We start from the raw sequence: 24614 nt of genomic DNA, 5'->3' as shown, positions 1-24614 counted from the left end.
AAGATACAAGGGAGAGGATGGAGGGGGTGGACAGAGAGACAGAGAGACAGAGAATCTTATAATAAGGATCAGTTACTCTATGATCCAGTGATTGAATTTGTCCATAATAGCAATATTTCTATTTTACAGACCAAAACAGAGCCATGAGTGTTCTGATATTACATTAGGACATAAACCCTCCGGCCGCCTTCTCCCTCTCTCCCTCATTCACTTTGCATTAACAACCTTTATGAGCAGATGCAGTCCCAATCAGCCTTACTAATTCAACCTTGAAATCAAAGTATTTTCTTTCTAAAAGTCATTCCATACAGATGGAAATTTGTCAATTATTTGGTCAAAGGGGTCCTCAGAGACCTCATCCAATTGCTTCTCATTCTGGAGGGAGCAGAAACCGAGAGAGGTTAAAATAATTGTCCAAGGTCACATAACAAGTAAGTGATAGCAATTTCATTGTATCAGCCCATGCCAAGAGTTCCTGATATCATTTCCTTTCATAAAAACATGAGAGCAAGAGTCCAGATTCTATCTAGCTTCCGTGTGGGATAAGGCCTGGAAAAAGTGAGACTTCCATATTCACTTCTCCCTTGGATGTAGTGCACTGTTAGTTTCTGAGTTCTTTCAAGAAGAATCATTAAAAAAATGTGTGAACTGAAACCATTACTCATTTCTGAGGATGCTGTGTAATGGGGGTGGGGGGTGGGAGCAGGGCACAGTCAGATAGAGACTGAGAACTGAATCCTGACAGTTTCTCTTCCAAGTCTCAGCTACTTCCCACAATGGGAGGAATAAACATTTATTAAGTATCTACTACGTGCTGGGCACTCATCATGTTTTTCATAGTGTCACAGGATATTTTCCAACTGCATCATTCTATTTCACTCAGACTGGAAGCACAGGGGCCACTAATGGACTTGATCCCAGTACCAACTGATGTGGAAGATTTTACTTGCCTCATTTTGGCCCTTTGCTCAAAGGAGCTCATCATATTGGTGCTGAGCCAATGTGGGAAACCCAATCACCCAAGGGTGCTACAGGTCACAAATCCCAAGGTCAAGATTGGCCTCCTCCCAAGTTGCAGAGACCAGAGGCATATTTAGCCATACCTGACCCCTTAAAACAATTAGACTGAGAAGGACCTTAGGGATTCTCACACTACCCTTGTTTTACTGTGGGCCTCACTTTTTTGCACAAAATTTCCAAGTTGGGAGTGAGTCCATCAAGTTCAGCCAAAACAGTTCAAGACCACATATTCTGGAGGAGTTAAGAAGGACCTGTGGAAATTTCAGGAACCTCACCTCAGTTAAAAAAAAAAAAAAGTATCCTTTTAAGTGTTAGCATAATCCCTTCACATTCTTGTCCAGTCATTTATGTTTTATTTTACTGGAACATTTAAATGAACCCTTGGCCTTTCAATTATTCTCTGGGCCAATTCTAATTCAAAAGGCAAGATTGGTGAGGGAGATGTCCTCTCCTAGTCCTAACCAGCCAGCGATTAAAGTCTCCACAATCTCTTTTTAGATCTCCTTTCTTGAGTGAGAGCTTTAATTTATCTTTAAAAACTCACCAGAGATTTAAATAGCATCTCCATCCAATAGTCACTGTTTCTATGAAATTCTTTAGTCCTAAGAGAGGTCATTGTCTCCTCAGGGAGCCAAGAGTTTATGTTGAATTTCACATAACTCCCTTTTTACGTTATGTCTGAGTGTATAGACAAAATTTAAGGTGGGGAATCAAGATCATTTGGTATAAATCAAGTAAAACACTTTATCTAAATATTCTTAGGATTAAAAGCAAGGGATGGTTTGTTTTGGTATTCCATCATCCAGTATATTTCCATGAAGGGTAGAGCAGTTAGCCACTATTAAGGTGCTAGACACATTCTAATCAATCCCCTAATTTAACTCTATTTTTAAGAACGGATCTCCAAGGTACCTTGTAATTCCAAGAAGCACTGGATAGGAGATGAAGACAAGTACAATTTGCTTAGAATTAAAAAAAATACTTCTTTACAATTCAAACCCTAACCAAACTGGAATGGGAGCAGAGGGAGAGAGCCCTTGCACTAACTACTAGAGGGGTCCAGAAAAGAATCAAAAAAGTATTTCCAGAAATAGTATCACTTACATGAAAATCTTGAAAATTAAAAATAACCTTAGACAAGTGACTCAGTCAAGGTATCATGCAGATCTAGACCTCGGCAGATGCCCCCCCCCCCCAACAAAGTGTGCTTAAATGTGTTTAAGCTTAATGATGCCCTATTTCTCCATGGTATGGAAGCAACTGAATTCTCCAAGACTTTGCTAGCCTACCCAATGAGAAGAGTACAGGTCATCTATCTAGCAAGCAGGACTTAGAGATCATCTAGTCTAATCCTCTTATGAGCAGATTGTGACAGAGGTAAGTGATTAGCCAGATTTCAACCCAGCTCCTTACAACTTTAAATTGAATGTTCTTTCAATGACATGAAAATGACACTGTCTCGTGCCTTCTCTGAAATCTAGGCATAAGCAAACAAGCAAAAGCAACCTGGAGAAACACATTGAAAAAACTGGACACAAAGTGATCAGTTTTCAGTGAAATGAATCCTGAACACCATCTGACTACAACCTAGGATCTTGAATAGGAGAGGGAGAAGCCCCAGAGCCTCAAGTCTTGGGTTCTTCCAGTACAGAAGTTAGCCATAGTGGTAAGGGGGACAACGTCCAAGCATAAGTCTTAGCTTAGACATATATAAACCATATAAGCTCATGACTCAATTGGAACAACTCTGAGACATTCAAGAGGAGTCTAGACTGGTTTATCTGGTACCTATTTGCGTGACACACCAGCATTACTGGAGAAATCTATAACTAAGACAGTGCAATTGAAGTTTTCCTCAGAGTATCAAAATTTGGAGTACAAAAATATAACACTAGCACCCTAGTAGCTTACAAGTTATTAGAGTACTAACTTGCCTTCTTGTTCATCTGAGTTGGGCAGCCAGGTGGCACAGTGGATAGAGCATGGGGGTTCAGAGTCAGAGAGACCCTGATTCAAATGTGACCTCTGACACTTTCTAGCTATGTAATCCTGGGCAAATCATTTAACCCTGTTTGCTTCAGTTTTCTCATCTGTAAAATGAGTTGGAGAAGGAAATGGCAAACCCCTCCAATATCTCTGCCAAGAAAACCCCAAATGAGGTCACAAAGAGCCAGACAAAAATGAAATAACTGAACCAACTCAGTTACTCATAATTACTTCCTTTGTTGCATCATAGATTAACAACTTATTTTGATGAATATTTAGGGTTACTTTCTCCAAACAAGGGCTTATTTTGTACTGCGCCTAGCTTGAAACATTGAGCCAGCAACAGAAATTGCCACTAATGTCCTCAATTAACTTGCCTACTGCTTCCTCTCAGTCAGTCGACACAGAATGGATGGGTGATAGCACACTCTGCCAAGAGTGGAAATGCCAGCGCCAGACTTTGAGGCACTGGACTTTTAGCGTATCTGAAAGTTAATCTGTTAGATAACAGCATGGTATATTTCCACACCACTTAAAGGCTATAAACTATACACAAGTCATATCAGATTGAATAATCACAACCAGCCTTGGAAACAGGCTAAAATGAAGGTGAAGCCATTTTCTGGCTTCAGACATTCTGAACAAATATAAAGCATTCGTTTTCACTGATGACTAGGATAGGAGAGAATGAAACGTTTCTATTTGCAAATTCTCAGCCAGACTCTTCTGCTCTGTGCCTCCTCAGGAATTCAAGAGAAGACAGATAGATTCAAGTTTTTATTAAGTGGAAAGGTCAAAGCTACACTATTTGTCCAAGCTGAAAACACTGAAAGCCTTAGAACAGCAGAAGAAACAGTCAGGCAAAGTAAAACTTGGCTGAAAAATCCAGACGTTTTTCCTGGATTCAAATGCTAGACATGGAATATTGCTTATCTTCTCCATTCTCCTCTTGTTGAGAAAAGATGGCTTGCACTTGGGCTTTTACACAGCACTCCCCTTTTAGTCAATGTGACAGTCCCCTACAGATGGGGCAAGAGGCATGTATCTCAAATGACCTTGACAGATTTTAAACGTAAAGCTCATTTTCCCTTTATGCACTGACAGATTCAGAAGTGAGCTGTTAGCCAGAACATAGTTTACAGAATCTTCAAGTCACAGGCAACATCATTTAATGGAAACATGGCTAGATGAAGAGTAGAAAACCTGCATTCAGATCATGGCTCTGACTCAATTTCTGTATGTATTTCTAACCAAGCTACTGCTTTTTGTGCCTCAGTTTCCAGATCTATAAAATAATGGACTTAACCTAGGTGATGTCTAACACTCTTCTCAGCTCTAAGTGTTTAAGGAATTTGTAAAAGTTTAGTCTGACTTTTCTGAGCCCGTTGGGGGTTTTCTTGGCAAAGATACTGAAGTGGTTTGCTGATTCCTTCTCCAGCTCATTTTACAAATGAGGAAACTGAGGCAGACAGTTAAATGATTTGTCAGGGTCACAAGTTACCAAGTGTCAGATCAGATTTAAACTTGGGTCTTGACTCCAGAGCCTTGTGACACCTATCTTCATCCAAACAATAGAAATACCTTTCTCTTGCATATCCAAAGAAACAAAAATGAAAAGATATAAAGAGAAAAAACCTCAGGTAAACCCACTAACCACCACCCAAGCAAGTCTACTCTCACTCCTAAAAAATCTCCAAAAGTGAAACTTTTCTTTATGTTAAGGATAAATAAAGTAGAGTTTCCTCAAGACATTATTTCTAATTATGCTCTAGGGGGGCCCGAGTATATCAGTTTGAATCTCTCTTCATCCTACTATCTCTTTTCTCCTACATCAAAGGCGTGCATCACCCCTCTTCCCCCCATCCCATCATCCTAAAATCTTCTCACCACTGGTCTAAGCAGCACTCAATCTTTCTGGGCTTCTTATATAGCTAGAATAATTCCATTTTCCCAGTTCCCCTTTTCTGGGAACACTCTTATGACTGTCATTCCTAAAATGTGGAAATATTCCCACCTATTGTCCGATTGGGACAAAACAGAGCAGTGATCATATTAAAAGTAACTGTAATAGCTTATATATAGTGCTTTAAGGTTGGAAAAACAGTTTACAGCATCTGATCCTCAGCACAAGCCTGGAAGGTAGTGCTATTATCTCCTGTTTCCAAATGTGGGGAGAACAGGCAGTGATTTCAGATGGCTCACCCAAGGTCACACAGCTAGCAAATGTCTGAAGCCAGATTCAACCTCAAGTTTTCTCACTCCTGACCCAGGGCTCTATATCCACAAACCATCTCATTTTCAGTGGTGAGTCTTAGCATTAGCACACTCTTGAGATTCTAAATCACATTCACCTTACTAATGTCCCTGAATACCCTGGACAATCCAACTAAATTAACTGCTTCAGTTTCCCTTTTGAAAATGGAAGACATCAATGCCACCTCCCAAGGTTTGAGGTAAGGATCCAATAATATTTGTAGAGCACTTCATACAATATCTGGCACATGGTAGGTACCTAACAAAGGCTTATTTAGGTCATTGTGAAACAAACTCCAACCTAGTCATGTCTTTCCTATCTTGTACTTGGTAAGGTAATGGCTTGAACCCAAGCCAAAAATGAAAAGTGGGAGGATTTGTGAGATATGTGTTTAAATATAAAGCCACTTCTGGTCATTTAATGTATCTGGATAGAATTCCTCATTTGGGGAGAGGGGAATGAAGATGAATGATTGGAACTGTCTATCACATCATTCTCTTGGAGACTAGTACCTTGCATGAGAGCAAGATCTGAGACCATGGTCTTACGGAAACTGAGTCAGATGACTCTGAAATGAATCAGATGACCTGGGCAATTATTTTTCTGTGGACTCGAATTTCCCCATGTGAAAAATGAGAATGAATTTAGCATTGCCTGTCTTAGTGGGCTGTCATCAGGATGGCACTAAGTAACAATGTCTATTTCACATTAATATTTAGAATGATTTTCTATAGAGGAAAGTTCAAGGAAGGAAAAAAGTGGATGATTTGTCAAAAATGACATGAAAAAAGACCAGTTAAGGGATGAAGATGGAGCATCCAGAATCCAGGGCATTGAACCTTAGCAGTTGGTGACATTAAACAATGCCTTCATGTCTGACCACGTGCCTAGATGTCAGCTGTGATAACCAGTAGACAGACAACAGCCCCAGACTTCAGGGGAAAAGCTTATTCAATTTAGATTAGACCCGTCAGTTCTCAGTGGACCTCAGCTAGTTTATTATACTCTGCCTGACATGAAATGCAAGTGATGAATGGAGTAACGCATGTTCTTTTCAACAACATTAAGAGAAGTAAAGCAAAAATATGTATTGCTTGGCCAAGTGATGAATGTGGGAAGAAAATTGCATTTGAAAGGTATAAACACCACTGCGTAAGAGCAATTTATGGTGTTTACAGGGGTTTGTAACTCAAATAAAAATAGGAGAGTGACATTGGCTGTAACTTGGCCCAAATACCCTACTTATTTAGCCTGTGAGAACCTAAAGATCTAGCTAGGATGGAAAAGGGGTAGATCCTCCTAGAGCCACTCGATACCAGTGGTGGGAATGACCACTTATTGTCTCAGGCCTCACTGTCTCATTGCTAATGATACGAATGTGGTGAAAACCATTGCAGTCTCAAAGAATCTGCCAAGACAAGGAGGCTGGACTGGGATGACCTGTCAGATCCTCTCCAGCTGCAAATCCATCTTGGGCATTTCATCTACCACTTCATTGGTTTTTGCCAAAGAGTAAACTAAATCTCAGAGAGGAAAAGACTTAGTCAAAGTCAAAGAGACAATGAAGTTTGAGAGAATTAGCATTTGAACCCAAATCTTCTGACTAAATCCATATTTGTTTCACTGCCTCTCCCCCTTCCTTCTCTCATGAACATAAAGGAAGACTTCCTAATACTGCCAACAGTTGACACCTTCAAGTAGCTTTACAATGGCTACTTAGAGACCAACACGGATGAAGTTGTTGCCATTTTAAAAAAGCATTGGTAATGCCAAGGTCCAAATCAATTAATCCCACCCTAAAGTAATTTACCTTCTAAAGAGAAACACTACATATATCCATGAAAGTAAACAAAAATGAATATAATGAGTTCATGGAGGGAGGACACAGGGAAGGTTGGACAGAACAGAGAATTTCTTAAAAAGCCTTAAAGGGAAACAATGAGCAGTCAGCATTTCAGGTATCAGACACAGCATAGCATGTTAGATACAGTCAGCATTTAAGGCATAGAAGACAGTACAGCATTTTGGGTACAATCAGGGACCAAGTTGGCTGGATCATAGGCTGAGGAGAGAAGCATTAGACAGGAATGATATAGGACAGGCAAGATGATGTAAAGATTTCCAAATCAATCTAGTTTAACTTCATCCTAGAGGAAGACAAGTAGGGAACCACTTGAGTTTATTGTTGAAAAAGTGATTTGCATAGAGCTGTGCTTTGGGGAAATATCACTGATTTTGTGGAAGGCAGCTTTTTTAAGCTTTGAAAATAATGTGTAGTATACCTTATAGTTTGTTTTTTTAAGTAAACAGTTTGAAATGGAAATTTATGATTTTTTATTGAATCCTCTTTCATTGTGCTGCGTATGTGTGGAAATGTTCTTTTCCCCATCTTTTTGTATTCATGTTCAAAACAAAAAATTTAAGAGGAAACTAAAAATAGACATTTTAATGTTTTCATAATTGTGTCACCTCCAGCATAGACACCTGTTTGTGCTTCCTGAATTCATGGCATTACATCTCCCTATAGAGTACACTTGGTATTGAGTGTATTGGGATGATCAAGTTAAAAGGCCCAGCAAAATGACTATCAGGTCAAACTGATCCTTGTCTACAACCACAAATGCATATCCTGTTTGAAGGACACCTACTCTCCAACTTGCCATAAAAGTATGAACATCAAACTAAAGTCATACCATTATGCAAAAGACAGTGATTGGGGAATTATACAACCTCAGGAAACAGATGAAGACCAGACAGATCTGGGGATCTTCTGCAAGAAATGACATCTTTTCAGAGTGGAGCCAAGATGGCAGAGTGAGAGCATGGAATCACCTTAGCTCTACCACAAATTCCTTCAGATACCTCTAATAAAGAGAAACTGAACAAATTTTAGAGCAGCAGAATCCACTACGAGATAGAGTGTGGCAGATTTCCAACCTAGGACAGTCTGGAAGGCGAACAGGAAGAATCTGTTATTACACATGGCTAGGTGAGTGCAGAGCACATGGGGTGCACCAGTGCAGACTCCGCCATAGAGAAGGCAGAACAGGAACTGCTGGGGTGGAGTGATGCAGAAGCAGCAGTGTGGATTTCTCAAACATATCAGCACAGAATGGGAGTCTAGGAGAACTCAGTGAGAGAAGCACAGGACCCCTGGTAACAGCAGCAGCCACTCCTGAGACAGATCAGCCTGCAGATTAAATGTTTGAAAGTCACCAACATGAACTTCTGGGAGCCAGGATGGTGGAGTAAACAGTAAGTGCTCTCCACTTCCCCTGCTTGACCTTAAAAACCCAGTGTATATATTTCCCCAGGAAAAATCCTGAAATAGTGGGATTAGCAGAAGGGACTCAGCAATCTCTCAGCTCAGGAGGCTAGGGAGATCAAAGAGAGGTCCTCTAACTGTGGCTGAAGAGGACCAACCAGTGCACGACCAAAGCTGTTCCAGACAACTCCATCTCAGTGAACCAGGAGGAGATCCCTGAGCCCCAGGGGGTTGGAGCCCACAACCACCAACACCAGAACCCTAGGCGCGTCTTAACACAGCCAGGGGAATGGGGCAGACACCAGCACAAGATGGGAGTTAACCAACCATGGAGCCTGCCTGTCCTCTAGAGCTCAGGGGAGGAGAAGACTTCCTGTGGCCAGATCACCCCTCCCACCACACCTCACACAACAAGCTTCAGGAGTAACTCAAGGGAAAACTCAAAGACTTCATCTGGCCTCTGCCTTGGCACACCAGCCAGCTCAGCACCAGGAAAGCTGCAACATTCTAGATTCTAGCTGAAAGAACCAGAGGCCACAACACACAAAACTTCAAGTTCTCAGCACAAGAACCGTGGGACAGAGCCCCCTGTGCCCCAGAAACAGAGATCTACTTTTAAAGCCAGAAAAAAGGCAATCAAGAGCAAGAAGCAAACCAAAAAAGAAAAGACAATAGAATCTTACTATGGGGACAAAGATCAAAACACAAATTCAGAAATGGACAGCTTTGACTCTGTCCTCACATCTGAAACCTCAAAAAAGAGTATGAACTGGTCTCAAAGGCCAAAGAACATTCTTGGAAGAGCTCAAGAAGAATTTTAAAAGTCAAATTAGAGAGGTAGCAGAAAAATTGGCCACTGACTTTAAAAATACAATTGACAGAATGAAAAAAAATTCACTAAAGAGAACAGCTGCTTAAAAAGGGAAAATGGGGCAAATGGATAAGGAAGCACAAAACCTCACAGGGAAAATTGGACAAATGGAAAAGGAGATGGCAAAAGTTAACTGAAGAAAGCAATGTATCAAAAATTAGAATTGGACAAATAGAAGCTAATGACTCAGACATCAACAATCAGTCAAACAAAATCTAAAGAATGAAAAAATAGAAGAAAATGTAAAAATCTCATTGGAAGAACAACTGACCTGGAAAATAGATACAGAACAGAAAATCTAAGAATTATTGGTCTACCAAGAAAGCCATGGAAAAAAAAAGAGCCTGCACAATATCTTCCAAGAAATCATCAAGGAAAACTGCCCTGAGGTCCTAGATGCAGAGGGCAAAATAGTCATAGAAAGAACTGGGAAAATTTTTTTACCGCTAGCATCTGTGATAAAGGCCTCATTTCTTAAAATAGAGAATTGAGTCAAATTTATAAGAATACAAATCATTCTTGAATTGATAAATGGTCAAAGAATATGAACAGTCAGGTTTCAGAGGAAGAAATCAAAGAATATAAAAATGCTCTACATCACTACTGATTAAAGAGATGCAAATCAAAACAACTCTGAGGTACCACAGCACACCTATCAAATTGGCTAACATGACAAAACAGAAGCTGATAAATATTGGAGAAGATGTGGGAGAGTTGGAATACTAATGTATTGTTGATGGAGCTATGAGCTAGATCCAACCATTCTGAAGAGCAATTTGCAACTATGCCCGAAGGACTACAAAAAAATGTGCATTACCCTTTGACCTAGCAATATCGCTTCTAGGACTGTATCCCAAAGATCATAAAAATGGAAAAAGGTCCCACATATACAAAAATATTCATAGCAGCTCTTTTGTGGTGGTCAAGAACTGGAAATCAAGGGAATGTCCATCAATTGGAGGATGGCTGAACAAGTTGTGGTATATGGATGTAAGATGGAATACTATTGTGCTATAAAAAATGACAAACAGTTGAGCTTCAGAAAAACCTGGAAAGATTTATATGAACTGATGCTGAGTGAAATGAGTAGATCCAGGAGAACACTGTACACAGTAACAGCCACAGTGTGTGAGGACTGTTTCTGATAAGACTTATTCCCTTCACAGCAATGCAAGGACCTAAAACATACCCAAAGAACTCTTGACGCAAAATGCCATCCACATTCAGAGAAAGAACTATGAAATTGGAACTCAGAATGAAGCAGAATATTTTCTCTTGTGTTATATGTTTTCTTCTCATGGTTTGTTCCATTCATTTTAATTCTTCTATGCAACATGGTTAATGTGAAAATGTGTTTAATAAGAATATATGTGTAGAACATATAAGACTGCATGCTGTCTCAGGGAGGGAGAGAAAATTTAAGACTTACAGAAGTGACTGTTGACAACTGAAAACAAATAAATTAATTTTTTAAAAAAAGAAATAACATCTTTTTTGAAGATAGCTGTTCATATGAAGTCAAAATGCACCTCCTTTGAATACCTACACATTACTTCTAATTTTGGCTTCTATGGCCAAAATTTTGTTCAGTCACTTTAATCATTTAAGTCTTTGTGACACCATTTGAGGTTTTCTTGGCAGAAATACTGATTTGCCATTTCCTTCTCCAGCTCATTTTACAGATGAGGAAATTGAGGCAAACAGGGTAATGTGACTTGCCCAGGGTCACACTGTTAGGAAGTGGTCTGAGGCCAGATTTGAATTTAGGAAGAGGAGTCTTTCTGACTTCAGGCACTCCATGCACTATGGCACCACCCAGCTGCCCCTCTATAGCTAAGTGGGACAAGTCTAATTCTTTCCCTAGGAGACAGACCTTCAAATATTGAAGAACTATGCTTCCCCTCCAATTCCTTTTCCTCCAATCAATTCTCATATTGCTTGATTCTATACCTAGCCCTGGGGAGGAAACACAGTAGGATCATGACTTGAGGACTTTATCACCGGTTAAAGTAGAAAAAGAAATGGAATAAGTGCCTGTGATAAGAAGTTGGGGAAGGCTGTGGAGAAGCAAGTGTTTGTGGTTGTTTTGGGTGTTTCGGTGGTAGTTTTAAATTTGGGGGGCAGAGTGAATGTCAGGCTGCCAGAGAGAGCATTGTCAAGCTAGAACACACCCACCCCACAGTAGGTTAAGTAAATATTAGTTGTATTATTACTATTATGGGAAAAAATGTTCAGCTGTAGACCAGGAAACATGATTTTACTACCTTAAAGGGGAGGAAATGAATGTGATGGGGAATTGTATGGATGAAATGCCAACTCCTCAGAAAGGTCTCCTATCATACCCTTTTTTCATCCACACCTTGCCTTAACACTGTTTTCTCAGAATGGTTTATGGTTCCAATCTAAATAATGCCTTCCCCTACCGCTAAACAAAAATATCTTCAATAGTTCTGACAGGTATTAATGTTCCCCCATTTTGGGGGGAGTTTCCAGTCAAATAAACCCCCTAAAGGTTCCCATCAACTGAAGTTGGCCCCTTTCAGAATCTGCTGAAATATTTTGAATAGTTGAAACAAGCCCTATAAATATACTTGGAAGTATGCCTACATTTACCAGAGAAAGGAAGTATGCCATGACAGACCTGCTTGGCATGGTGCCTTGACCCATGGAGGAAAGAGGCGAAGAAAGGCTCATTTCCCTCACTTTTCGCAATCACCAAGCAGGTTGATAAAGGTATAATTAAAAGTTGCTTGGAATCTCTGGAATCAAGATCTACCATTATCTACTTGGAGAAAGCAAATTAAACCTACCCCAAAATCAAGTAACCATATGAACTTACACACTTGTGTTAAAAATAAATAAATAACTCAACTCCCTAACTCTTTTTCATGGTCCCAATTTGGCTTCATGAAACTAGTCCCACAGAAGTCAATTCTCCATTCTCAGAAAGTTTGCTGAGATCAGTGAAAGTGGTTTGCCTGGATACCCCAATATTCAGGTTTTTCCTGTTCCTAGAACAAAGTACCACTTGAGAAGGGCTGAGTAAAACAATGTTTTCTTGGTTTTGTTCTTAAGAACAGGCCATTCATTTAATGATAAAAATAATTTATACCTTCATATCATCCTGTCCATCTGGGCCAGGTCTACCACGTGGGCAATGTCTCTACCTGTGACCTCTTATTGACACAACTTCTTCCCTGAACCTCCAATTTGAGGAAGCCCCCAAACCAATCAACCAAATTTCCTTCAAAACTGGACCAATTCATGATGCTGTAGAGCCAGGGCTTCATGACCACAGCTTAAGAAGCTCTGAAGGGGTCACAAGTGGAAAAAGTTTAAGAAGCTGTGCCCCATATGACCTTTGTTTCTAGAAAGCAGGCTTCTCACATGCTAGCAATGATCATGGAAGTCCTTCCTTGAAGTGCCCAAGCAGGAATCTGAGGGCCTTGAGGAATCTGAGAGACAGGGAATGAGACACTGGAAGGTTCAATGGCCTATTAACATGTTATATCATCCAAGGGAGAATACTAGGTGTGAGTGAAGTCCAAGGATGAATGGACTTACCTTGGATCCCCACCCTGAACATTAATAATTGAGTAATGATTTGAAGAGCAGCCTGTGTCCCAACTGTGGCCAAGACACGCACATGAAAGCCTTTTCTCCCCCCCCCCCCCAACAGCTACTAAAGAATCTTGGCATGGTTCCTAAACATTGTTACAGAGAAACATTTAGTCCATCTCATTCCAACACTGAAATGTCAGGTTTCCTACAGTATATCCTAAATTCAGTTTTCATTAGTATTTCTGCTTTCCAAGTGATGATCTATAATGCCGGACTCCAAAACAATGAACTGCTAGAACTCCTTATCATGAATATTTACTCTAGACCAATAATAAAATCATTAAAAGGGATAATTATGATAAGATTAGCTAATTTCTTCAAAGCAGCCAACTTATGGTCAAACCCCTAACTCCTATCCCACCCCCAAAAACCGCTCTTGGTAAAGAAAACTCAGAAGCTACTTTTTCTTCCTGAAAGAGAAAGTGAGGTAAGTAGGGGAAGATATAATGGAAAATTTCAGCATCTACAATTATATTCCAATTCCAGATTTTTCTCCTTCATCCCCTAGCTGAGGTAGCTAGATAGCCTAGTGGATGGAACTGATGCTTTGCAGTTGGTTCAAATCCACCCTCAGTCACTTACTAGCTATGCAACCCTGGGCAAGTCAGAATCCTACTGTCTCACTTTTTTCAGCTGTATAATAGGGTCACAAGAGCATCTCTCCATCTACCAGGTTGTTATACAAGGATCAAATGAGATATTTACGAAGTGCTTAGCACAGTAGCCTTGGGGAATAAACCAGGGATGCTTCTTGGAAACCAATGTCTAATGAACTTTTAGATAAATGACAAAGATCTTATTCAAGACAAGTTGAAGAGCCAACTAGACACAACCAGATTAGATCCTAAAGTTCCATCTACCTAGCTCCCTAAAGAGACACCACAAGACAGCAGAGTAATAAATGACAAGGAACCTTAGAGATCCCAGGACAATTAGGTTCTAATCCTGGGACTGCTTATTCACCTATCAGTATGCTGGGTCAGTCAGTTCTCTGCATTCTTTTAATCTCTAAATGGAACACAGACCCTGGAATCAAAGAATTATCAGCATTTAAGTGCTTTCTATGTGTCAGGCACTATTTAAAACACTACCATATCCTGAAATATCCAAATCAACTATTGGATACTCACAAGGACCGGAGTTTGACCCATGATATCCTTCAATGGCCAACTTGGCATCAGGTTGGCACCTTTTGCCTGCAATTAAGAATTGCCAAGATTACCAAGAGATTACTGTCAAGAGCTATTCAGAGTTCATAATCAATATGTATCAGGGTAGAACATAAGCCCACGTCTATCTGTCTCAAGTCTTCTTCTGCAGCCACTACCCAAAGTTGCCTAATCAACGAAAAAGTCATTTATTAAAGCTCTTTACATCTACCAACAACTGTGCTTCATATCTCAGAAGACAGCAAACAAAGGTAATTCAAAATCCTTAAGATACAAGAAACAGTACAGTAACATCTAAGTAGGGACACTGTCTCTTGAAAAGACATATATAATCAAACCAAAGTATATTTTTAGAGTAGCTAGAGTTCATCGAACTAGGACCAGAATACAAGTAGAAGTGCCCATCAATACTGCTTCCTGTAAGGGAAACAACAGCCTGAATCTCAAAGAAAAATCAGGATCCTCCTTCAATTCCATGCTTCATCATGGGGATGGGCTCTCAAAAGCTACGCCAAAAAGGCACAAGGTAATGCAATAACGTAAAACTATGGCTACAACAATACCTTCTTAACACACTAGCAAACTGTGCAAAGACTCCTCCCTCATGGATACCAGAGACACATGGAACAAAGCCAAAATAAAGGCTAGACACCTCAATTCACTTCTACAGTAATGGTGATAGAGGTGTGAGAAAAGGGGCCCGAGGGTGCTAATAAGAAGTTTGTATAATTTCAAAATATTCATTTGCCTTGGTAATCTATGGTGAGTTCCTGCTGCCATAACCAAATGGGGAAACTGTTGGAGGAGTGAAATAGCATCCATCTTGACTGCTTTAAATGAAAAAACAAATCACAGCTAAATGTAAGGATGGTTCCCAGGGGCTCCTTGAAAAAAAGAACTTGGCTAAATAGATTATTGTGCTTTTAACAGGCACTGTGTCATAGAAGATGTACTTATAGTAAGTGCTTTCAACACCATGAACATAGCAGCCTATGTTGCATTGCTTAAGAAGGATGAAGTAGAGAAAATTTTACCTTGAGTAGACCATCCACATCTTAGTGACTTTCATAACAAGGTAGGAAAAATACATATTGGTGAGCAATGGATGGGAATGTCTAGGTCAGGAGGGGAAAAAATGTATGTATGTGTGTGTGTGTACACACACACACACACACACGTATGTGAAGAGATATTGATTTTGGGGTTTCCCCCTCAATTAGCTGTCTAGCTTTTGGCCAGATACTGATCAAAATTATTCAGCTAGGGGAGAAAAAAGCACTTGAAAACTAATTTTAAGTTACCATTTTAAATAAAAATCTGAAATAAGTGACATTCATGCCTCTTATAGTTGTTTTATAGGTAAATTCAACCATCATAATAACTCCACTGCCAAAATCAAAACCAAATACCCAAAAAGTCTCTTGTTAGCTAACACCCAAATGACTTGCCTAATAGATACAATGATAAAAGCAAATACCCATTTAGAATATAAACTTATGTGTAAAATCTTAGAGATCACTAATATGTAGGCATATAGAGACCAGTAGTAGTACAGTAGTAGTATATATGGTCTCACAATCGGGGGGGAGAGAGAGCAAATTAAATCTAGTTTAAAGCCAACTTACCGAGGTATGTAAGTTAAGGAAAATCATTAGAAAAGCATTTGAAGGAAAAGGGAAAAAAAACTACCTAAGGGTACAGGAGAGCACAACATTTGTGAAGAGGTCAAACTTTTCACCTGAAGATAGTCTCATGGCCAAACTGGCTCCCTAAATCTGTTCTAGACATGCTTATGAGGGAAGAAAATAGAATTGGCTCTGTACAGAACAAAACCCTAGGAGTCAAACAATTACTAAGTCCCTACTATGTGCCACTGTGCATCATAAGAAAATCAACACTGTCCCCGCTCTCAAGGAGCTCACAGTCTAATAAGGAAAGACAACACACAAACAAGCCATGTAAAATAAGGTAGGGGCAAGGTGACAGTTTTTACCTTGAAAATCCTCAACGTTAAAAATGACACCCAAATGTTGAGATGGGGAAAAAAGGCTTTCAAGACCCTATTATTCAAGAAGTATAACTACTGACCCTCTCTCATTGAAAATAAACTCATCATAGATGAGTTTGATCGCTGAAAGGGTCAATACTTTAGTTATGTTTCATGCATGAAAGTCTTTGGAGAAGAAAAGGAATCTGAAAAATATTTGACATCTACCATTTTAGACTAAACTAGAGGTAAAGATTTCACTCTATTTGTTCAATTTGAAATGATAATTTTATTCAGTGGGTCAAAGGTTTCTCTTTTTAAAAAATTCTCCTATTCATATACCAGAATTAAAATTCCTTATAAGATGTTAACCCATTTTAACAACTTTGCTGATCAGCATCAGATGAGGCATCAACATGGAGATACATGTTCCCCTATGTCTCGATGCTGTGATCCAGCACTAAGTCCAAGCTAGAGAGACTGCCTGTGAATGGTGAGATCATCTCCTAGTGTTCTTGTTTGTACAGGATCTTGAACTGGTTGGATAGACACCTGAAAATTGCAAGGTTTTCAGTAAGGTTTTTGTAACACCAAGTTTTTGGGAACATGGAATGAATCGCTACTGCCCAGTTTATGAAATGTATTGGATAAACAAATTTTAGTTGTTGTCAAACCAGTAAATTTACTGGGGACAGAGTACAAATGGACAAGTTGGGTCTAGACAGGCAGGATTACCGTGATTAGTCTATTGTTAAGCCTTTGCTGACAAAACTGATTCCATCTTCGATCACCAATTGACCTGATAACATACCAGGAAATTCTTATATGCTCACCAACTGACTTGGAATGCAAGGTTAGCAAACTTTCCTAATCACAACAACCCTGTGGGTTGATAAAGGTGAGGTGAGCTCACCTAGACCACCCCAAAAGTCCCCATTCCCAGTCCTTGTGAATCTGTCTAGCAATAGCAAACATAAGGGTAGAGACCCTTCAATGGGGGTATAGTGCCCATTCCATAATACACGAGAGTAACTACCTATGCACCTGTGAGACCATAAGGGTAGGGAGCTATATGGAATAAACTTCATGACTCATGCTCCTTGAAGCAGTTTTGTACCTTCTCATTAAGAAGTTCACAATTTCCTTCCAATTACCTTAATGAAATTCCAAGTCACCCTTAAGGACTCTAAGACCCTCTCAAGAACAGAGGCCCATCTTCTCAAAACCAAGATTGCACAGGGTATGGGCTTTTTTTGGTGACCAGTCATTGAACCTCAAAGTCTACACAGATTTCAGAATAGAGGATGACAAGCAGGCACAGACCAGGTATGAGCAAGTGGAAATAAGCAAGTCTGAGGAACATGATGAAAGAGATGCCACCTATAAAGTGTAGTAACAGAAAAGGAACTGATCTCATGTCAAATACAAGAGAAGGTAGATGGTCAACAATACTATTCCCAATAAATAGAATACAGTAGGTATAAAAGGTGTTGAATTAATAGATTATATAACAGGACAAATGATTAGGGTGGTCAATTCTTCTTACTATCTTTGTACTGAGGGTAACTCAATCTAGTTCTCGTATTAAACAAAATAAACCCCATTATCACAGACCAACAGGAAAGGTAGTTCCATACTCTAACAACAAATGCACCTGAGGGACTGGAGGGAGCCATAGACTTGCATGCCTGGAAGTCTTGACTTCAAGTCATGGATGCCACCTTTTGGTAGTTGATCTACTGAAGTTTATGACCCCATCTTCAGAATGTTAAATGCCCAAAACATAGAACTACCAAGGAAGCCAATTATATTCATTTGGTTTTCAAAATGTTAGGTCAAGTTCATGGACCTTAAGTTAAGAACCTCTCCTTTACACAATAAACTGATTCTGCAGTTCATAGAATGACTGAATGAAACTGACATGCACTAAAGCCATGTGCTACACTGGGAAAGAGAACTTAGCTGGAGCCTGAAAGACTGGGGTGTGTTACTACTTAAGTAACTTTGAACAAGCCCTTCAACTCCCAAGGACATTTCTACACCATAAAAGGGGCAGTTCGAATTAGATGATTTGTGTCACTCTATGGTCATGGAATAAATAAGATGCTACGGGGATTCACTTCTGAAATGGAATTTAATCTAGGAAGGCTTTAACCTATAGTCACAGTTCCATTACTAACTGGTTTCTGATATTAAATTATGGATGCTCATAGCTTTTCCTTGACTGATATGAAGCACTTAGGTCGACTGAAGGCATCAGGGTGTTTTTAAAGAAAATTTTTAGGAGTCACCAAGTAATTTAACATAAACCTTAATGTTTAACGCATGAACAAAATGAATCTCAGTTATTCTCGGGAAGGGTGACTTGTAATTGCAGCATGTCTCACATGACAAGCCCTTGCAGTGGACAGTCATTAACCAAGCTAGCTCATCTGTTACTTCTGAGGTTCATTTGTAAGCTCTTTTCATAGGTCACCTTCAGGCATGCCTTTGAAAGTTGAGCACTAGAGGGAGAAAGGGGAGATGGATGGGGATTAAGAAAGGAAATTCCTTTTTTTGTGTTTGCTTTTGTAGCAACCTTAGCAACCTCTTTAGTCTCATATAGTAACCTAGCTCCACCACCACTTTAAAGTCTATCCCTAGATTTATGCAACCATGAAAGGCTATGCTATACGTACATGTAACCAAGCAGCTGCTGCCCTGGACTTTTGGCCCAACAATTTTTTCCAAGTATTCAATCCCTTTAAGCAGTGGCTTCTACTTGCCCTACAGTCAACTACAAAAGTAGACAGTGTGCACATTGGGGAGTGGGGGGAGCAAGAATTCTTCTAGGGACATACATGTCCATGTCTTTCCCCAACTGCTATTTCCAATAGCTAACGTTAATGCCAATTCCATGACTGATTTTCTTGACACTCTCCAAAGGAATAAAAAGTTGTCCTGGCCAACTCTCAAATGTTGAGCCGATTAGGAGCCAGCTTCTTAGGGAAACTGGCACACGTGAGTTTCATGTTAATCTCTGTATCAAATGTCTAATTAAAGCCCTGGGAATGGGCCAAAGCCCTGCACAGCTCCTTTTGGACGGGACCCAAGGACCTGGACTTCTGGTACTCTAAATCCATTAGCCTACACATAGGCTAATTATGGCTTGGAGTTTACCATAATAGATACTATATCTGAACTGATGACAGGATGGTGGAAAAAAAAATAAAAGGGGTGAGGAAGGAGGGGGAAGTGAGGTTCCTGGAAGGCACAGCCCCATGTCATCTTCCTACTCTCCTGTCTGCAAAAAATTTCAATATATTCTGACAAACTTTTAGTAAGTGCTAATACGACCAGGTGACTGTATTGGAGGTGAGAAAGGGGAAACTTTTGAAAATTTTATCTGAAAAAATACATTTATTTCATTTTCCAAACTAAGAAAAAAAAATGAATCAGAGGGTACATTTGACATTGTCCTTAACTGGAACAGAAGTCACATCTCATCTAAGTTTTCTTGTCCAGTATAATGCTTGTCCTTTTAAAACTCTCCACACAGGAGTTATGCCCAACATTTTGGAAGGTTTCTACTCCATCCTTCAAATGTTTCACATTAAAGTAGCATTATGTAGAGGGGAAAATGGTTGTCTTTGAAGTCAGAGTCTCGGTGCAAAACCTAACTCAGCCACTAGGTGTTGGTCAAGTCACTTTCCTGGCCTTGTGTCTGTCTATCTTCCTAAATGAGGGAGCTGGATTAGATGACAAGTTTTTACTTATGACTTAAGGCATAAATGGAGCAACTGGTCTACAAATCCATTTTCCTCCCATTATACTACATGAGCAGTCTCATTTTTTCCTATTATGTCCAGTTACAATGAGAAAACCTCTAAATTGATTTTGAGCAACTAAGAAAAAAAGTCAACCCAACTCTGAGGAGACAATAAATTATTTGCTTTTGAGCTTTACCTTCATGTGAGCATGAGACCAGGAACAAAAAATTTTGAATCAGAAGGGATAAAAGGTCATCATGTCCCATTCCCTTCAATTAGCATATGAGGAAACTGAGGTCCCAGAAAGGTGAAATTACTTACCTCAAGATCACACAGCTAGTGTATGATGTGGTATTTGAACCCTGGTCTTCCTGACTCTGTGGTCTAGTATCCAATACCATCAGCATCACCATAGCTATCAATTTCTTTCAACATCAGTTAATGTTAGCCAGGAACATCTAAGCCAGTATGGAGCTATATTATCATCCATAATATCACTTTGTTGAGATTTTTCATGGTTAAATCAACTAATAGCCATTAAGTACACCTATCTCCCAGCCCTATGAGGGCAATAGTAAATATTTTTTAAACCCCTATTTTTACCAAAAAGGAAACTGAGGCTCAGAGAGGAAATGGCTTACTTGGATAGATGAGGAAACCAGGTTCCAAGTGCAGGTTCCATTCTAGAACATTGGTAGGTACACCCAGGGATCATTTTTAGATCTCACTGTTTCTGAATTTCATCCTTATTCATCTATGCATTGATGTCAGAAAAGGTACCTGTGTGTTGCTAGACCTAAAACACCCTCCCCCCGCTTCTTCCTATCTCACTCATATCCCTTATCATTTTCTACAACGTACTCTTTCTGTTCAGTGACACACATTATTCCAAGGACAAGATAATCCATCTCTTGGTTCTGGGCAAGTAACCCAGCTGTGATTTCACGCCTAGAAAAATCTCCCTCCTCGGCTATGACTACTGAGCATTCTGGTTTCCTCCCATCTTTCACTGGGAGCCTTCCTCTAAGTTCTCCAGATTCTAGAATCTTCCCTCTGGTTCAGTATTTCCTATTTACCCTGCATATGGCTTGTCTATATATATCTCTTACTTCCAACCAAGAGACTGAAAACTCCTTGAGGTCAGGGACAAGTCTTCTGCTTCTTCTATCTCCAGCCTGGCACATAGGGTGTGCTTAATGTTTCTTGATTTTAGATTCCTTCTAAATTGGCCCCATTATGCGAAGCCATATGTGAAGGGCTAAGTCATACACCTACCCCCTTCTAAAATTCTACTAAAAAGGATTTGGAGAAAGAACAGCAAGGGGCAACATGCGATATTCCAAGCCAGAAACTGAATTCAGACTCTGTGCCAAGGGACTATACCCTCCCAAAGACTTGTTACAAAGACCACAAAAAAGAAAAGTTCTCATCAACCCTTAGACACACACACACACACCTTACTTTAATAGTATTTCTTCCTCAGTTACATATTAAGCAAAATTTTAGCGTTCATTTTTATAAGATTTTGAGTTTTAAGTTTTTCTCCGCCCTCCCTTCCCTCTTTTGAAAATGATAGGCAGTTTGAGTCAGTTTATATATGTGCTATCATGTAAAAATATTTCCACATTAACCACAGCTATGAAAGAAATAGTTAAAAAAGTAAAAAGTCATGAGAAAGAATGAAGTGAAAAAATATGTTTACATCTGCATTCAGAGCTGATCAGTTCTTTATCTGGGGATAGGTGGGCATTTTCCTTCCTGAGTCCTTTATACTTGGTCTTGGATCATTTTGTTGCTGAGAAGAGCAAAATCATTCGTAGTTGATCACACACTGTTGCTGATACCATGTACAATGTTTTCCTGTTTCTGCTCATTTCACTTTGCATCCCTTCACACAAGTCTTAACAGGTTTTGTTTATTGGCCTACTCATTTCTTATTATACAATAGTATTTCCATTACATTCATTACCATAGCTTGTTCAGCTATTTCAATTGATAGGAATCCCCTCGATCTCTAATATTTTGTTGCAAGAAGTAAGCAGAGTTCAAGGATAGGAGCCCGATATTGTCAGGTTCCCAGATAGACGAACCTCTTCAGATAATGATGAGTTTCTCTCAAAAGCTGTGGTTGCGATAAAGTTTGAAACAATTTAGTTACAAGAGGCTGTTTAAAAATTTGACTCTTCCTCCGCAAAAAAAAAAAAAAAAAAAAAAAAAAAAAAAAAAAAAAAAAAAATCTACAACATACCAGGCATTTAGTATCTACCTGAATGAAGGTTTTCAATGGGATATACTCCATATCTCTCCAAGAAGCTAATTTCCACTTTGAAATAGATACTAAAGGTTTTCCCAGGTGTTAAGTTTAGGCACTGCTTTTGAACCCAAGGGTTTCTAGCTTAGCCCCAAGGTGGCTGAACAGACCAAGGATCTTCCAAAATCCCTTTTTTGTATTACCACCCTTTGAAAAAAAAAAAAAAAGCCACCCAACCCCTTCTTGTGAGAGTTCCTCGCTGGAACTGAGGCAAGACTGGAAATTCATTCTGGTCATCCTTTGTCATGCAGAAGCAGAGATTCCTTTGTTATTAGCCATTAAAAAACAAAACTTATTCCAGGTAGTTACGTTGGAAGTATTTCAAAAGTTTTTCTCTTGCACTTGGCTTTGAAAAAAAAAATCTAATTATTCAAAGACATCCAGCTGTTCTACCTTCCTATTCAATGTTTTTTTTCCAGTAATCTTCTTGACTATGTTGAAGCCCTGGCTTCCAGGGATTCATTAATATATTTATTTACTTAGAGACAGAAATAAACTGCAGACTCAGGGGGTTCCAGTTTTTCCAGCTATAGATATCTACATAGCATTACTCAAGGATTCCTCCTGCTATGCATTCTTTGGACAAAAGATCTATTCATTGGAGGTCCAGGTAACCAGCTGCCTAAACCAGATTAATTCAAGGACCATAACTAAATATCCTCAAACCCACCACCCAGCCCCTTAAAAGATGCTAGACTGGAAAGCCCCAGCTTTAGTTTTATCCCTGGAGCTAGATAGCTTTGATCTTCTATAAAGTACTTTAACGTGAATGAGGAATAGAAGTTTATTTCATTAGAAAAAAAAGCCAAGAGAGTTCAGGAAGATACTTGCCCTCAAGCAAGGGCAGAATAAGAAACCTGTCAAGCTTTATTTTTTTCTTGTATAGGGCCCAAGGTTTGATTTCTTAAAAGAAACCTATAAGAGAAAATCCAAAAACAAAGATTCCTTTCTTCCAAGACAAACTTGGGCAAGTTACATCTTGCCTCTTCTCTCTTTTCCCTGTCTGAAAAGTTTGACAGCTAGGATATTTTTCCCCCATTCTTAATCTTTCTCCTAGTGAAATTTTGTTTTTGAGTTCAGTATTCTACAGTACATCTCTAATGCCTAATAACTATGTGATACCAGGCAAGTCACAAACTCCTTAGACCACAATTTATCCTCTAATAAAATGGAATATCATTTGTGATCACTTAGCAAGCAGCACTTCTTTTGGGGTCTCTCCAATTTGAAATCTATAATCCTAGAAAGCATGTTAGAGAGCCCCTATAGGCTGATCGTTCTCAATCTGACCTCTACCTAAACCCCAACAGCATCAAATGTTATTTCTTCTAACGAGTGGACTTCAGATGATTAGAGGTGGTCGTTCTTGGGTCAAATTCAGCCCCCTCCAGACAGCCACTAGGCATACACAGCCGGCCCAGTGCTACAATTCCTTCTTAAAGGGATCACAGGAAAACTTAAACTCTCTTCCCCGTCTGATAACTGGCTTTTGGGGGTGGGAATATTTTTTTTTTACTCTACAAGAGACCCCTCACATTTCATTTCCCTTAGAATGGGGAAAGAAGAGAAAGGGGAGAAACCCAGCATCTCTCACACCATAGCCAAAACAGGGGAGGAATCCCCCACCCAGCCCAAGGACTATATACTATAGTGGATCCCACCAAAGGGATCCACTCAGATCGTTACTTCTCTCTGTAGCGGAGACAGAAGATACAGCAGAAAACTAATCCCCTTTTCCACTTTTACTAACAAACTGACCTTTAAAACTGCTCAGCTCTGAAAAAGCTTGAAGTAACTGCCCAGGTTTTATTTATAGTGAAGAGAAAGGGGGGGGGGGGGGGGAAGCCCCAGGATATTGACCCCAGGTGATGCTCCACCTCTCCCCTCCCATCACAGGTGGGCAAGGGGAGGGGCTGACTGGGGCCTTGAACAGACAAACCTGTTTTTGCTGAGCCTTCAGGTCCCAGTGAGCATGCGTGCCTGCAGTCTTTAAAATCCCCTTCCTCAGAAAGAGAAAGGATGCTGGCCAGGTTCCTTAGCTGAAGGGTTGGAGTTAGGTTTATGCTACCTTCTCCGTATAAGGAATTAGCAATGGAAGAACTCTCTCTCTCTCTCTCTATCTTTTTTTTCTTTCTTTCTTTTCTTTAGAAGCATTTCCTTAAGATTTCTTCTCTTTCAAGGCCAGGGCTAAAACAAATAGTTTCTATCTTTAAAAAAAAAGTTTTTCTTTCTACAAAAGTTTTCTTTTCTCTTTCCAGTAGTTGCTTTGCTTCTAGGGGGAGATAGTATGAGTGAAGGGAGGAGTCCAGTGCAAAATGGGGCTAGTATGGAGCCTCAGGCATGGTTAGGTGCTCAAGAAATATTTCTGTGCTATGAACTTG

General features: G+C 39.7%; 1 long non-coding RNA gene across 1 annotated transcript in view; it reads right to left on the bottom strand.

Annotated features, from left to right (window-relative positions):
- The window catches only part of LOC140530207 (uncharacterized), a 30296-nt gene extending 6232 nt beyond the window's left edge, over nucleotides 1-24064 (bottom strand). The window contains exon 1 of the long non-coding RNA XR_011975849.1: nucleotides 23992-24064. This is a non-coding gene — a long non-coding RNA (uncharacterized lncRNA). The remainder of the gene's footprint in view (nucleotides 1-23991) is intronic.
- Nucleotides 24065-24614: the final 550 nt, after the last annotated feature.

This window comes from Notamacropus eugenii, chromosome 2, assembly GCF_028372415.1.
Source record: "Notamacropus eugenii isolate mMacEug1 chromosome 2, mMacEug1.pri_v2, whole genome shotgun sequence".
In the NCBI taxonomy this organism is placed as follows: Eukaryota; Metazoa; Chordata; class Mammalia; order Diprotodontia; family Macropodidae; genus Notamacropus; species Notamacropus eugenii.
Note: the sequence above shows the minus strand (reverse complement) of the source record. Positions and strands in the feature narration are given on the sequence as shown.